We start from the raw sequence: 13,922 nt of genomic DNA, 5'->3' as shown, positions 1-13,922 counted from the left end.
ACATCCCGTTCTTATCCCTACTGCAATCAAATCAGGCAAGACAAGGCAAGGGAGAGACAAAGCTCAGAGGAAACTGTTCAGTTCTGGGGCACAGCCCAAGCTCAGAGAAGAAACTGCAGGCCAAGTCCACTTCAGATCAGATCATACACAGTGTGATTAAGTCCCCAGGTACTCTGTTATAAAGATAAAAGAAAATGGATCATATGCAAAAAAACCCCCACATTTTAAAAAATAGAGCTGAGAGCAGAATTTCAGAAAGACAACACCCCACACATCCTTGCCATAAAGGCCATTTCTCTTCAACTTCCAGTCTTGTCCTACAACAGAAGACTTTGAGATAGTATTCAAACCAATGAAGGAAAAAGAAAGAAATAAAAAGGTAAGTTTAGCCTATGTGTCAATTTAGTAGCTTTCCGTTTGGAAAAGGGAGGCAAAGACAAATTAAATTGTAATTTAGAAATCAATTTACTAATCAATTTTGGCTAGACAGGCTTAACAGAAGCTTGACTTCACTTCAGAATCCTTTATCTAACCCAACAAATGTGATCTCCTATGTGCAGAGCTAAAAAACAAACCACACAAACATTTACTCAAGTACATCTATGTTCAGCCCAGGTTTTACGTTTCCGTGATCCATGGCATTATTTAAAAATGAGCTTTACAAGCTTGTATTTTGAGTTGTTCAAGAGGGGCTCCATGCATTCCTACTAACAAAATGCATAAAGTGAAAGCAACTCCTGTACCTACTGTATATCCTGTAATTCTTGCCCCTGTTTTTGGCATTCCAATCAAACCACATTCTTCCAGCTCCTCAAATTCCTGATAACTGGTAATTCAGGTGACAAAGTGGAAGGTGCACAATCTTTTAGAAATCCAAGCAGACCATAGCAGATGGATCTTCATTATCTACAAACTTGCACTTCCTTCAAAAAATTCTCACAAGCTTGTTTGATGCAAGACTTACAAAAGCAGTGTTGACTCTGCCCCAAAACATCTTTCTCTGAAGTGAGTCATTTAACATTTGTTATGATTTCTACCAATTTCCCTGCTATGCAAGTCGTAATTATTGGCCAACAGCTCTTTAGAGCTTTCTTGGAAACTTTCATTAAATTACTTGCTTTGGCCAACTTGCAGTCAACAGGGACCTAATCAAATATAAGTAAAAAGCTGAACATTACATTCATAAGTTTGGTTGGTTTTTCCTCAAGTGTCTTGAGAACCTTGGGCTTACATTATCTGGATCTGAGAGTTTGCTGCTCTTCTGCTGGCAAATGTATTTTGCAACACTTAAATTTGACTTAAAGCCTCTGAAACACTGCCTGTAAGCTTCCAGCATAGGCATTTTCTCCAGATTCTCCCACCATAAACTTCTTCAAAAAGAATATTTTCTTTACCTGCTCTGGCCTCATCTTGTGTGGATGGTTCCTTCTGTTTCTGCAAGCCTGCTAGTCCTATAGGCATTCCAGGAGACTCCAAGTTTCTAATAGTATTTGTACAAATACTATTGTACATTAATATTAATTTTTAAATATATTTTCTACAATATGATTGCCAGATTATTTTTGATCTGCCTTGAACTATTACATTTATTTTGTCTCTTCTTAATGCAATTATTTTAAGAATACTTACTTTTTCCTATGAGCCCTTTTTAGCATCCTCTTTAACCATGGCATTTGTCTTTTTATCTTTACATCTTGTTCTGATAAATGGCATGCATCTGCCTCAGGTTTCCAGTATGATGTCTTGGAATAGCCCAGATCTTGCCTGCAGGGATTCTACTTCATTTACTTTCCCCTTTTATTTTAAAAGTGTTTCTGAGCCCAGATGTAACAGATATTTTGCCTTCCACTGCTCCAACATGAATTCTGAATGATCATTGACACTACAATCATTACTATCAGAGAAATGTTCTCTGATCACTATTTTGAAGGAGATCCTAAATATATTCCTCAGGAAGAAGCTATCAGTTGTGTTTCCTTTTCTGGTTGGCTGCTCCAATAAACAATCATTGATGTTATCTAAACATTTCATCCGAGCACTCCACCTTCATGCAAAATCTGCACAATCTACATAAATACATGTTTAATTCATGCAGTCCTAGAATTTTTAAGGTACCACAAAATGCAAGACCTCAGAGAGGAGAAAAATCTTCAGTTAAAATTAATATTAACTCCAACTCATTCAACCTCCAACATTTTATAATTATCTGGATTTTTTAGACGTGTAAGATTTTCACTATTCTTAATCCCACATGAAAGCCAACTTGTAAAAAATGGCAATAGTGTTCTTTGTTTTGTTCAGACTCAAACTATGCTAGCGTGTTATTTCTTCCCATAATATCACACTTCATTTCTAACTGTCTGAATAAAGTCTGGTATAAAGGACTATCCAACTTTTTAAATCCTGTAACATGAATCCAGTGTACTACTGATGCAATGAGGAATTGTTACAGACCTCAGAAGCATATTTTTCTGTTGCAGTGTTTAGTAATGATCTCTTAGTGGCCCAGTCCATCAAACAGCTGCTTCAACCCTTATAATAATGAAGATATTAACAAGCATCAAAAAATCTTTTTGATTTTTTTTGATGAAAAGCCCCAAAGATATGTCAGTAACCCCTTCTGCTGGAGGAGAATGACACCTAGCAAGGACCTTTGTTTGTGTGGCAAGGTTTTGTGGCAAGCAGGGGGGCCACAGGGGTGGTTTCTGTGAAAAGCTGCATGTGTGCAGTTTATTCATTCTATATTACATACCCTGTAGTGAGAGGCAAGAATCATATGGTCTCACTTATTTCTCCAGTTTAAGAGATGCAAATTTCTGATAGTTCTATGTGGGACATTTAAAGGAAGGCACAGATTTATGCTGCTCAGCAAAATATGCTTCAAAGCTCATTCTGTCATGACTTCCTTCAGCAACCTTAAAGAGCAGCATCCAAAATCAACACAAGTTTCAAACCAGGATAGGGATAAGAGAACTAAATTTAAAACATCCACAAGAGGTTTAATTTTGAAGAATTCAGTGATTGACATTAAAGGTAACTAGTACTGCAGTCAGAGGGCATTGCAACAGAGTTAAAGCATATGAACGAACATTTTCCTCCAAAATTGACAAGATTTAATCAAAATGCTGAGGTAAACATCAAAGCAACTAGAAGTTTGTGCTGTGTTATCAGAAGTATTCAGGTTTCAATGACATTTAAAGGCACAATGTGACTTGAACACACAGTTGCTGTGACTGCTGTGCTACAGAACGAGAAAATGTTATAGGCACCTTAAATGCCTCTTTCAGAACTCTAAACATTTATTCTGTTCCCACCAGCTTCTAAAACACAGATTTAATATGTGCTGGTAAGTTTACACTACCACAATGAGCTAACAGACTGTTCCAGGTCCTGGTAATAGAAATAAGTCTTGATTTTTGCAAGTTTAATTCCGTGAAGAGAAAGATGAGATATGTAATGAAATATGGGCTATTTCTACAGTGACAGGAGAGTTATGAGCAGTCATCAAAGGTACTGAGATGTTTCCAGTTCCTTCATAAAGCTAGCAAGAGCATGCTAGAAAACTAGAGAACTATAAGCTAAACAGCTCAGGCAGTACTAGCTCAGTAGTCACTGAGTGGCTGGAGTTCAACATTGACTCAATACTTAAATATTTGCTCAGCTCCTTTCCCAGGATTCACAGCCTGAGAAGAATTATGTGCTACTGCAAACATGCCCTCAGCAGTACCTGCACGAGTTAGCTGTGTCTACACAAAACTTCACACCAACAGGTACAGTCTTCTAGGATAATTCTGCTTGAAAGGAACCTCAAGGGGTCACAGAGCCGTCGTGTGTCAATAGCAGATGTTTTCTATGAAAGAATAAACGTTATCCCGTGTCCCCGTCTCACCTTGGAGCAGTTGCCAATTTTATTTCCCTTGTGATAAGTTCCATTTCAAGCCTCATTTCTCTCAGGGTTAGAACTCCAAATGTTAATGAGCAGTTAAGCTCTTACACCAGGGGTGGAATTCCCTTTGCAACTGCTGTTACCCAAAGCAGGAAGACAACCGCTGGTTATCCCAAACAGTTCAGGACCAACTGATGTACACAACACAGAAGACAACCAATAATTTTTGGCCAAGATGAACAGTCGGTTTCTGGAATAAGGCAATGAGGCAAAGCTACCAAGAGCAGAGAGAGAATAACTAGTATTTCAGAAAATATGCTGTGAATCCACTCTAGAAACACCACATAAAACTGCTGGATCCAAAAAAGAATACAGCAAAAGGAAATCACAAAATAAAGCCTACATGTCCAGATTTCCCTCAAAGACTCCACTGGGCATTAACACACTGAGCTGAAACTAATTCTTTCAGCCATATCTAGCTTAGGTACAAACCTTTCCCTATTTTTGGCAGCCATGTGTGATCTATCCCTCACAGAAGTGTTTATTCTGGGATACAGAGAAAAACAAAATCATCTTCAGTGCTTGTGTACAAATATATTTGATTTGTAACTTCATAAATGCACGCTATTAGCCAACTTTTCTGTTAATTGTCCAACACATGCTAACCAAACCCAAGGTGTATCTGTTGAGGTCTCCTAGCCTTTCAAGGTGTTTCTGAAGACAAAAGCTTTATACCTGGAATAAAAGCAAAAGTCATTTGAAATCTAGGAAGAAGACATTTACAGGATCAGAGAACAAATATGTATTTTCCTAATCTTTGTACAAACAAAAATAAAGTCTCACTGATAGCCAATTATCAGTGGGAGATCATTTCATTTCCAGCATCTCATACTAACATACACATCTTCCCAAATTATTCTATTTCCTTATTATAAAAATCCAGCAAATAAGTCATCAAGAAGTTATAAGGAGTGAGCATGGGTATTCTTGCAAATCTAGAAACAAATACTTCTCAGTCTGTCTATTATAAATCTACAAAGAGCAGGTTATGGATTGGAGCCCAGTTACAGTTTCACAAATTAACAGAACATACAGGATGGTAACTATGAAATCTGAGACCAGAATGGTTGTTATAAGCTGTACTGCAATTAAGAAATATAATAAAAGCCTGTTGCTTTGTCTCAATTTAAAATAATTACAGTTAAGTCACAGGTGTTTTGAAAATTTAATTTTACTATTTTATACCCTTAATTCGAGAAGAGGTTACAGTAACTGCCTGAACTGTTTAACAAATTAAAGAGCTTTATTTTAAAGAAATCATTTTAGAATTTAAATTTGTTTTGTACAGTATCCCAGAGCAACATTTTGAAACTGGAGTATTAAAAGATCACAAGTCATAAAAAATGAACAAGGCACCAGTGACCTTCTCTGTCTATAGACCTGTATTTTGGGATCTGCTGCAACTGCTTTTTGAACTCAGTGACAATGAAAGAATAACTTTTTGAATAATCCATTTCATCACAAAATCTTCAAAAATTTGCTGTCTGTGAACAAGAGCAGAACAAATGCTTGCAAAAACTCAGACTCTATGTCCAAGGTGCACCCATTTCTCAGGAATTATGTAAAGACAGTTGAGGTAATTCCAACTGATCTCACAACACCAAATCAACAACATTCCCCTGCAAAAGGAAACCAATGTAACAGCATGGTATCTTAGCTCTGTGGGTGGATTTTTCTGCTCTTCTTTTGTCTCCAGGGGTTTTCCACAAGAATATCTGTTATCATTGGGCAGAACTTTGAGTTGCATCAGCCTGCAATAAAAAAATCCTAATGGCAAATAGTTACCAACCTCCAGGAAACAGAAAACCTGTGTATTACTGCAATAATTATACTCCAAATATAAAATCTCATGAGTTTTGCCGTGTCAAGAGGGCTTCTGAAGCACCTTAAAGCAATTTTTAAATCAATCAGTTATTACCATTGCTAGCTGTCATGCACATTACTACAGTGAACTCGTGATTGTTGCAAGTTCTGCCCAAGGAACTGGTCAGCAGAAAGTAAAACACATTTAGAGCACTTTTTTACAGCACAAGAACCAGATTCCACTAGCATGGGCTAGAAACAAGCCAGCCCAAACCAGAAAGGGACAGTTCTTCCCCAGCAGGTAGGAAGTAACCTGCTTTATCAAAGGATGCAAAGAGTTCAGATAAGTTCAAGGGAAAACTGGACAAAGGAGGAAAGGTCCATACATTGAAAAGGAGCACTCACAACTAAAAAACTAAACCACATCAGAAAGTCCCCTGAGCTGAAAACAGGCAAAAGCTGGGAGAGTGTAGGAAGGTGCTATGGGAGAAAAGAAAGAAGAGTATCATATGTGATCATATTTTTATCCTTCCATTGGCTTCTGATTACAGCTACTTTCTTTTCCCCCATGACCTTTAATGCACTTAATTGCACATTAGCCCTTGCAATGGACGGGAAGATGATAAGCAGCAACTTGTGATTATAGTTTTTATTGATTTTTCCCTTGGTGTGCTGCTTCTAGAGACACTCCAGTAGCAGGCAGATGCATTGGACAGACAGAAAAAGTTCTAATACACCCTTTGGCCCCAAAAGTCTGTTTAATATGACATCTTCAAGTCAAGGATGTAGAAGACATTTAACTGTTATGAACAGATGTTAAACTTGACCTTAGACAAGGATCAGAGATTAGAGACAGAATATTAAGATAAACGAACTCTTAGTCTGAGGTATTTTTATGTTTTAATACTAATGAAAATCACAAGTAACTTCACCATTTGTTTAAGAGCAGTTTACTGAAGCAAATGTCTTTTTCTAAGTCTGCCCTTGCTATTGAAAGCTGAAAAAATATCTGCTATTAAGAATGTGGTTAAAGGGAGTAGAGAACCTACCCTGTGAGGAGAGGCTGGGAGCTGATTCTCCAGGCTGGAGAATCAATGGATTTTTTGCTTTGGGGACAAAAGTTCTGCTAGTGTCTACCAGGAGGCCATCACAACAACAAAGCCAGGCTGTACTCTGTGGTGCAGAGAGTGAAGTTGTGAGGCAATGCTGAAACAAGGAGCTCAGTCTAGAGGCCAGGGAAAAAATATCTCACTATGAGGGCACACAAGCAGGGAGACAAGGTGCAGCAGAATTCCCAGAGAAGCTGTGCAGTCTCCAGCCATGGAGTCCTCAAGGCAAGAGGATAGCACAATATAACAGTACAGGACAAGGAAAAGATGGATGGGGACTTCAAGATGGGCAGGACTATCACCACAGACACATTCAAACCAGACCTTTTTTAGCATGACCTTTTCACCTTTATGCTTGCTAATATCCTATGTCCCACAGGCACTTTTTTTATTCTTATTTTAATCTGATTTAAGTTTATTTGGAGCACTTGCACTTGGCTTTTATTTAGTTCTGAAAGTTGCTGCTTCTATTCTTCCTTTTATTCTACCTGAGGAGGAGATTCTATGCTTATTGTTTTTCTTCCTGCCCTATTATGCCATTCAGTACTACTACTACAAAAACACTTTTTGACCTAGCATGACTGCAGTCCCACTACTTTAATAAAAACATTTTCAGACAAAGAGTTTTTGCTACAGGTAATTTTGATTCATTGTGGGTGTGCTGCAAGTATATTCAAGTACAAAAAAAAATACAGCAAGGTATTTTAGCCAGCTCCACTCCAACTCTATTTGACACAAAGGCATGCAGTAAAATATTCCAAGAGTATCATTCCAGTTTTTCCAAACGTATAGACTCTGGCCAAAAATCTCTAAGTAAATATGTTTCACTTAAACTGGAAATTGTAAGCCTGCTTTCATTTCTAACAGCTCTGTTTCTAACCTCGAGATCAGGTATGTGAAAGCTTCACGCTATGACACACTCTCCTTTTAAATTCTCACTCTAACTGTGCTGCAGAAAAGCAGGAAAGCAGCTGCCCCTTTAAAGCAATAGCAAAGAGAATATATTCCCCTCCTTATCATCCCCTGCAAACGAGATACTGTGGCATATGCAACAGGAGATACAACTGCTAATCAAAATAAAATACATTAAAAAAAAAAAAAAAAAAACCGGGAGCAAGGCATTGCAAACAGTACGTATGCTTATTTAAAGCAGTAATCTCTTTGGTCTAATCTAGTTACATACTTTCGTCTTTTCTAAGAGTCTGCCCACAGCAGATAAACACACAAACCTTCTTGTGCTGCACCAACTGACGTCAGCAGTCGCTTAGGAACCGCGTTTGGTGCAAAAGTGGTAGTACCGAAACTATGTTTACAATTGAAAAAGAATGAAGTCTGCAGGGCTCACCAGAGCTCTGGGAAAAGGAGATACAAATTTATAAATGTAAACTGCAAAAGAGCTCCTTGAAAAACTCACGGGGCTTTCAGAGACGTTTTATCTGCTCAAATATCTTTTGGTGAATACCTAGAGCAATAGATTTATTTTTTATATTTGCAATGGTAAGGTTTTCACTCTGCCCAGAAAAAAAAAAAAAAAAAGGTAGTTGTCATTTTTGTCAATTTGGAATGTAAGCTTTGAGCTTCTTTGACTTCTATATAATCTGTAAATGAAAATTCAAATCCAGTAACAACTTTATTGGGTAACTGTTTACAGGGACAAAGCCCTGTTGTTCCCACAGCAAGAAAATAAAAGATGTCACGAAACAACCTGTACCAATAGAAATAATCATCCCATCACTATTTTCTAATTAGTCAGCTGTTTAGGAAGTCTAGTATTTAAGGAACTCAGAAGTGCTGTATTTTAAATAGCTCAGAAGAAAAAATATTTAGATCACCCTGAAGAATAAACAACATAAAATTACACAGGTGCAAAGATCCAATCTTTACAATTACGGAATTTTAATTTTGAATAAATACGTGTGAAAACTCTATGAACAGGCTTACTTATTAGTCCAGTGTCATTTACAAGTAGCCTGATACCTTCCATTCTATAACAACATTCTATAAAGTTTCTAATTACTTCTGAAAATCTATTGAATAAAGGAAAAATAAAAATTGCATCCTCTATACAAGTTTAAAAAATGGCATTTACAGTGCTAGATACAAACATGATACCTCTAGTAAAGCACCCTCCAGCTCCAGTCCATGGAAATGAAGCAGTTTTCTCATCAGAGCTGGGCCTAATAGGAATGTACTGTAATGTTAGACATCATAACAGAGGGAGTCTGTATCCTGTGTGCTCACATTCCTCCTGCTGGCTCTGAGAAAACATGAAGGAAGAAGCTAAAACTCCAGTGGCCAAAAAAAGGACACTGCATAGAGGAACACGGAATAATTTGAGTCAATATCACAAAACCCAGAATGCTTATTTTCATATTCTTTTGACAGATATCCAATATGAAACCCCGCATTCAACAGTCCCTCTCAACCCCTGAACTGTAATTATTTACTCAGACCTGAGAGCTCCAATAAAGAAAATAAAAACTAAACAAAAAACCCCAAACAAAAACTAAACAAAACAAAAAAAATGCACAGAAAGAGAACACAATCTGCCTAATATATATCATTACCATAAATTTAGGAAGGCTAAGTGGAATATATGTTACATCAAATGGAAGTGATCAAAACCAGGGACATTCCCCCTTCACTTCTCCAAAAAATAAAGCCCACCATCCACATACAAAGTGGAAAAACTATAGAAAAGGCAATAAACAGGGGTAAACCTCTCTTTTTAAATAGTTAGTTCCTGGCATGCAAAGAGTTTTAACAACTCTCTAAAACCAAGGTAAGCAAAAGGAGCAAGTAAAACCAACTTGATCTGAAGTAGATAATGACTGATTTTATTCATCTCAGTATTTTTTGGTATTCTATCAGGAATGGGAGAAAGCTCTGATTCCAGTTTAGGGGTGATTCCAACGTACCCCTAAAGAATATTGTCTCTGGATAAAGCCCAGAGGTAAATTGGACCAAGAATATATCATTATGATCCCAAACTGAAACATTTCAACACCATCTAAAGGTCTAAGTAGTTTAACTGGAAGTGAAGCAGAAAGATCTGAAGAAAAAAACCAGCTCTGCTAAACTCAGGAATACCTTACTGATTCAGATACAGTTCTGAAATCGCCTCAGCTTGCTTTGTGATTTGTATCCCTGTACCTGGGCTCTAAAGTCAACTTTTCCAGAATTCTGAATTTACTTCCCATCACACCTCTCATCATGACAGCTGAAAATGGCATTGCCATTGCCACCCTTGGAGAACAAAGCATCGCTTTTCTGCTGCTGTGTCTGGAACCAATCAAGGTGCTGAAGGGAACAACTTGCTGTTCAAACTGTCCTTCGAGAATTTTGAGGGACTAGAGCACAGTTCCAACCGTGCTTCCATGGACAGTGGCAGCAGGAGACTCTGTTCCCCCAAGTCCCACTTGCTGGGAAACCTCCCAGAGACTTTCAGAAGCCACCTGGATAATCTTTTCAATATGACTTGGGATAGGAAGGAGAGAGCGAGAAACAAATGTCCAGTTGTTGCCAAAAAATGCAGCCTGTGCACTAAGCACACACTACACAAAATTCTAGTCAGAATTATGCTCCCACAATGGCAGCTTTGTGACCCACAAAGAGGTAAGACTTACTGGAGGAATTATTTTGTTGTTCTAATAACTGGTCTTGGAAATGGCCAAGTTTTAAGTACGTGTCTTTTCCCCTTCTTCACCCTCTCCTTTGCAAATGTTAGCTAGTTAATTTTAAAACAAACAAAAACATCACCTCACTGCCTAAACAGATGACACATGCCTATGAGCAATGTAATAAACTATAAACAAAAAATGTCTTATCTGCAAGCAAAATGTGAACTTGGAGTTCAAATGAGAAACATTCTTCACAAGCACATAAGTTCCATGTCTTAATGTGGGGCAAAAATAACTCTGAGCTTCAGAAAAGATTGAGGAAAATGAATGATAATCAATGCTAATAAATCTTCATGTTTTCTGGTCATTTAGTGAAAAGAAGTTCTATGGAAACTCATCTTTTGCTTGAAAAGCAAGCTTCTTTGCTTCCTCCTTTTACCTGCTGTCCATTTCACTACTCAGGGCTCCACAAGAACAGACTGTGACCTATCCTCTAATTTCTGAATAGGTACAACACAAAATAAAATACCAGTGGGACAATTTTCTCTCACATCTCAGCAGCAGCAGTGAATCATGGCAGATCAAAACTTGTTCAAGCTCATCCTCCGAAGAAGGGCCATTGCCATTTCTATCCAGTAGCCTACTGCACTGAAAAACTTGTAGTCTCTGCAACAAAGGCACTGAGCACAAAAAAAAAAAAAAAAGCCAAAAAATAAGTCAACATTTCATTTATATTGGTGCTGTCATTGCTTGACAGCTCATTTCCATAACTGGTAAAGACTGAGGAGCAACAAATGAAGTCCTTAAAACATAAAAGGAAATACACTGTCATGTTTCACTACATAAAAGAGCATCTTCCCAAATTTGAATAAACATCTCAACTAGGAGTACTGGGACAATAAACATTTTTTCAGTAAAAGGGTAAGTGCCTCTGTGAGAACCACAAATGATGAAATCCTTAGAAGTTTTGTCTTATGACTGGATTACCTGGCAACTTGGAACCGGATGTTTATCCTCTGCCAAATTTCACTGAAATAAGGAACGATTTCAAAGATTCTAAGGATGAATACTTCAGGCTGACAAAGTTGAGGCTGTTCAGCCTGGATAAGACAAGGCTGCAGGAAGACCTCATAGCAACTTTCCAGTACCTGAAAGGGACCTACAGGAAAGCCAGGGAAGGGCTCCACCAGGCACTGTAATGACAGGACAGCGGAAAATGGCTTCAAAGCGAGAGAGAGCAGGTTTAGATTAGATATTTGGGAGAAATTCTTTACTGTGAGGGTGATGAGGCACTGGAACAGGTTGCCCAGAGAAGCTGGAAGCGTTCAAGGCCACACTGGATGGGGCCCTGAGCAGCCTGGTCCAGTGGAAGGCGTCCCTGCCCATGGCAGGCAGGTGGAAGTAAAACATTAAGGTCCCTTCCAAACCCAAACATTTACATTAAGGTCTTGATTAAATAGAGGGCTATATCCCAAATAAATTACCCAAGAGAAGTATATCCAAAAAAGAAGGTCAGAACAGCTACTTCAGAGACAACCTGGGAAACAAACATCTGTGGTAAGGGAACAAAAATTCTTTACCAAGTCCAGATACAATTACAGAATCATAGAATTTTTAAGGATGGGAAAGAACTTTAAGATCATCAAGTCCAACTAGGTTTAGCACTACCACCATGTTCACCATTAAACCATGTCCTCAAGTAGCCTACCCACAGGTTTTCGAACACTTCCAAGGATGATGACTACACTGCTCCCCTGGGCAGCCTGTTCCAAAACTTTACAACCCTGCTCATGAAAATATTTTTCCTGATGTCCAATCTAAACCTTTCCTGGGGCAACTTGTGGCCATCTCCTCTCATTGCTGGCTGCCAGAAGAAGAGATGGAGCCCCACCTGGCTACCATGTCCTTTTAGGCAGATACAGAGTGATCCTGAGCCTCCTTTTCTCCAGGCTGAACACCCCCAGCTCCCTCAGCTGCTCCTCACAGGGCTTGTGCTCCAGACCCTTCCCCAGCTCTGTTCCCTTCTCTGGACTCGCTCCAGCCCCTCAATGTCCTTCCTAAACTGAGGGGCCCAGAACTGGGCACAGCACTCCAGGTGTGGCCTCACCAGTGCCCAGCACAGGGGACAATCCCTGCCCTGGCCCTGCTGGCCACACTATTGCTGATCCAGGCCAGGATGCCACTGGCCACCTTGGCCACCTGGGCACTGCTGGCTCATGTCCAGCTGCTGTCAGCAGCACCCCCAGCTCCTTTTCTGACAGACACTTCTCCAGACACTCTTCCCCCAGCCCGCAGTGCTGCAGGGGGTTGTTGTGACCCAACAGGACAATGTCTTATATTGGAATTTAACATGAAAATAAAGTAGGAAATAGGAAAATTATTTCTTCAAAACTTTTTGTCTTGTATCATTAATTTTATGGCGATATATTTATGATTTAGCTTCTTGAGAGAACCAGTGCAAGTTCAGAACTAAAGATTCAATCTTGAAAGATGTTCAGAGGAAACTTAAGAGCTCCCAAAACCAAGATGGTTAAGACTAGAAAAAACTACCTATAAAAGAAGTGTTGAATAAAACAGTTCAATTAATTTCTCTTCAATGAAAAAAATAATCTATATTGGTGGTTGAAAACACTGATGCAGAAAACTTCAGGTTTACTAACCCCATAAGACTGAGTCACATTACTATGTTTAAACAATGTTGACTCCCACTTTCACACTGAAACAGTTTTAATTAATTGCCTCAGGCCACAGAAAATAAGAAACTACTTTGCAAACTAGAAAATGCAGTTTCTCAGTGTATATAAATGGTTACTAAAAGTGATTACAACTGCTTAAAGAAAGACATTCTGTACAGTTCACATCTGTTATCAAACTAGTAAGAATACTAAGCAGCATGGTTTAAATGTCAAAATGCAAAAGCTGTTATTTCAATTCAATAATTTTTGATTATATTTTTGACATTTGCAGTTTTAATGACATAAAAAGTTGTGTAGCTCTCTTGAAGTTCAAGAGACCTCACTGAGAATGCGGTGTGAATATATAGGGAACTTTACAATATTTAATCATCAAAATGGTTCAGTCATTAAACAAACAGATCTGAAAATGGGGTGGGGAAGGCAGGCATCTTCTGTGAATGTTGGACATTCTAATTTTATTTTTTTACTTTTATAAAATTTTTAAATTTTGGGGCATAAGTAGATTTTTCTAAATCAAGCTTCAAAGTAAATTTTCTAACAATCATTACCAAGTAACCAGCACAGCAGAATGCAGCAATTCTTCTGTCAAATAAAACAAATCAAGCTACACAAAGAACTTAAAGAAGCTGTAGAATGAACGGCATTAATTATCATGTCAGTATTGTTAATTTGCATATGGAAAATTTGAAACATTTTGAATACTTAGTTGAAATTTTCTGACAAAATATTGCCTTCTGAAAGTATTGTC

General features: G+C 38.3%; 1 protein-coding gene and 1 non-coding gene across 3 annotated transcripts in view; both read right to left on the bottom strand.

The window, feature by feature from the left end:
• Positions 1–13,922, bottom strand: part of PDE3B (phosphodiesterase 3B) — an 83,177-nt gene that overhangs the window by 46,292 nt on the left and 22,963 nt on the right. The window lies entirely within an intron of this gene.
• Positions 6,414–6,601, bottom strand: LOC117244613. The gene has a single exon (XR_004498056.1). It is a non-coding gene; the product is annotated as a U2 spliceosomal RNA (small nuclear RNA).

Source organism: Parus major, chromosome 5 (assembly GCF_001522545.3).
Source record: "Parus major isolate Abel chromosome 5, Parus_major1.1, whole genome shotgun sequence".
Lineage (NCBI taxonomy): Eukaryota > Metazoa > Chordata > Aves > Passeriformes > Paridae > Parus > Parus major.
The sequence above is the reverse complement of the archived record's forward strand: the minus strand, read 5'-3'. Positions and strand labels throughout refer to the sequence as shown.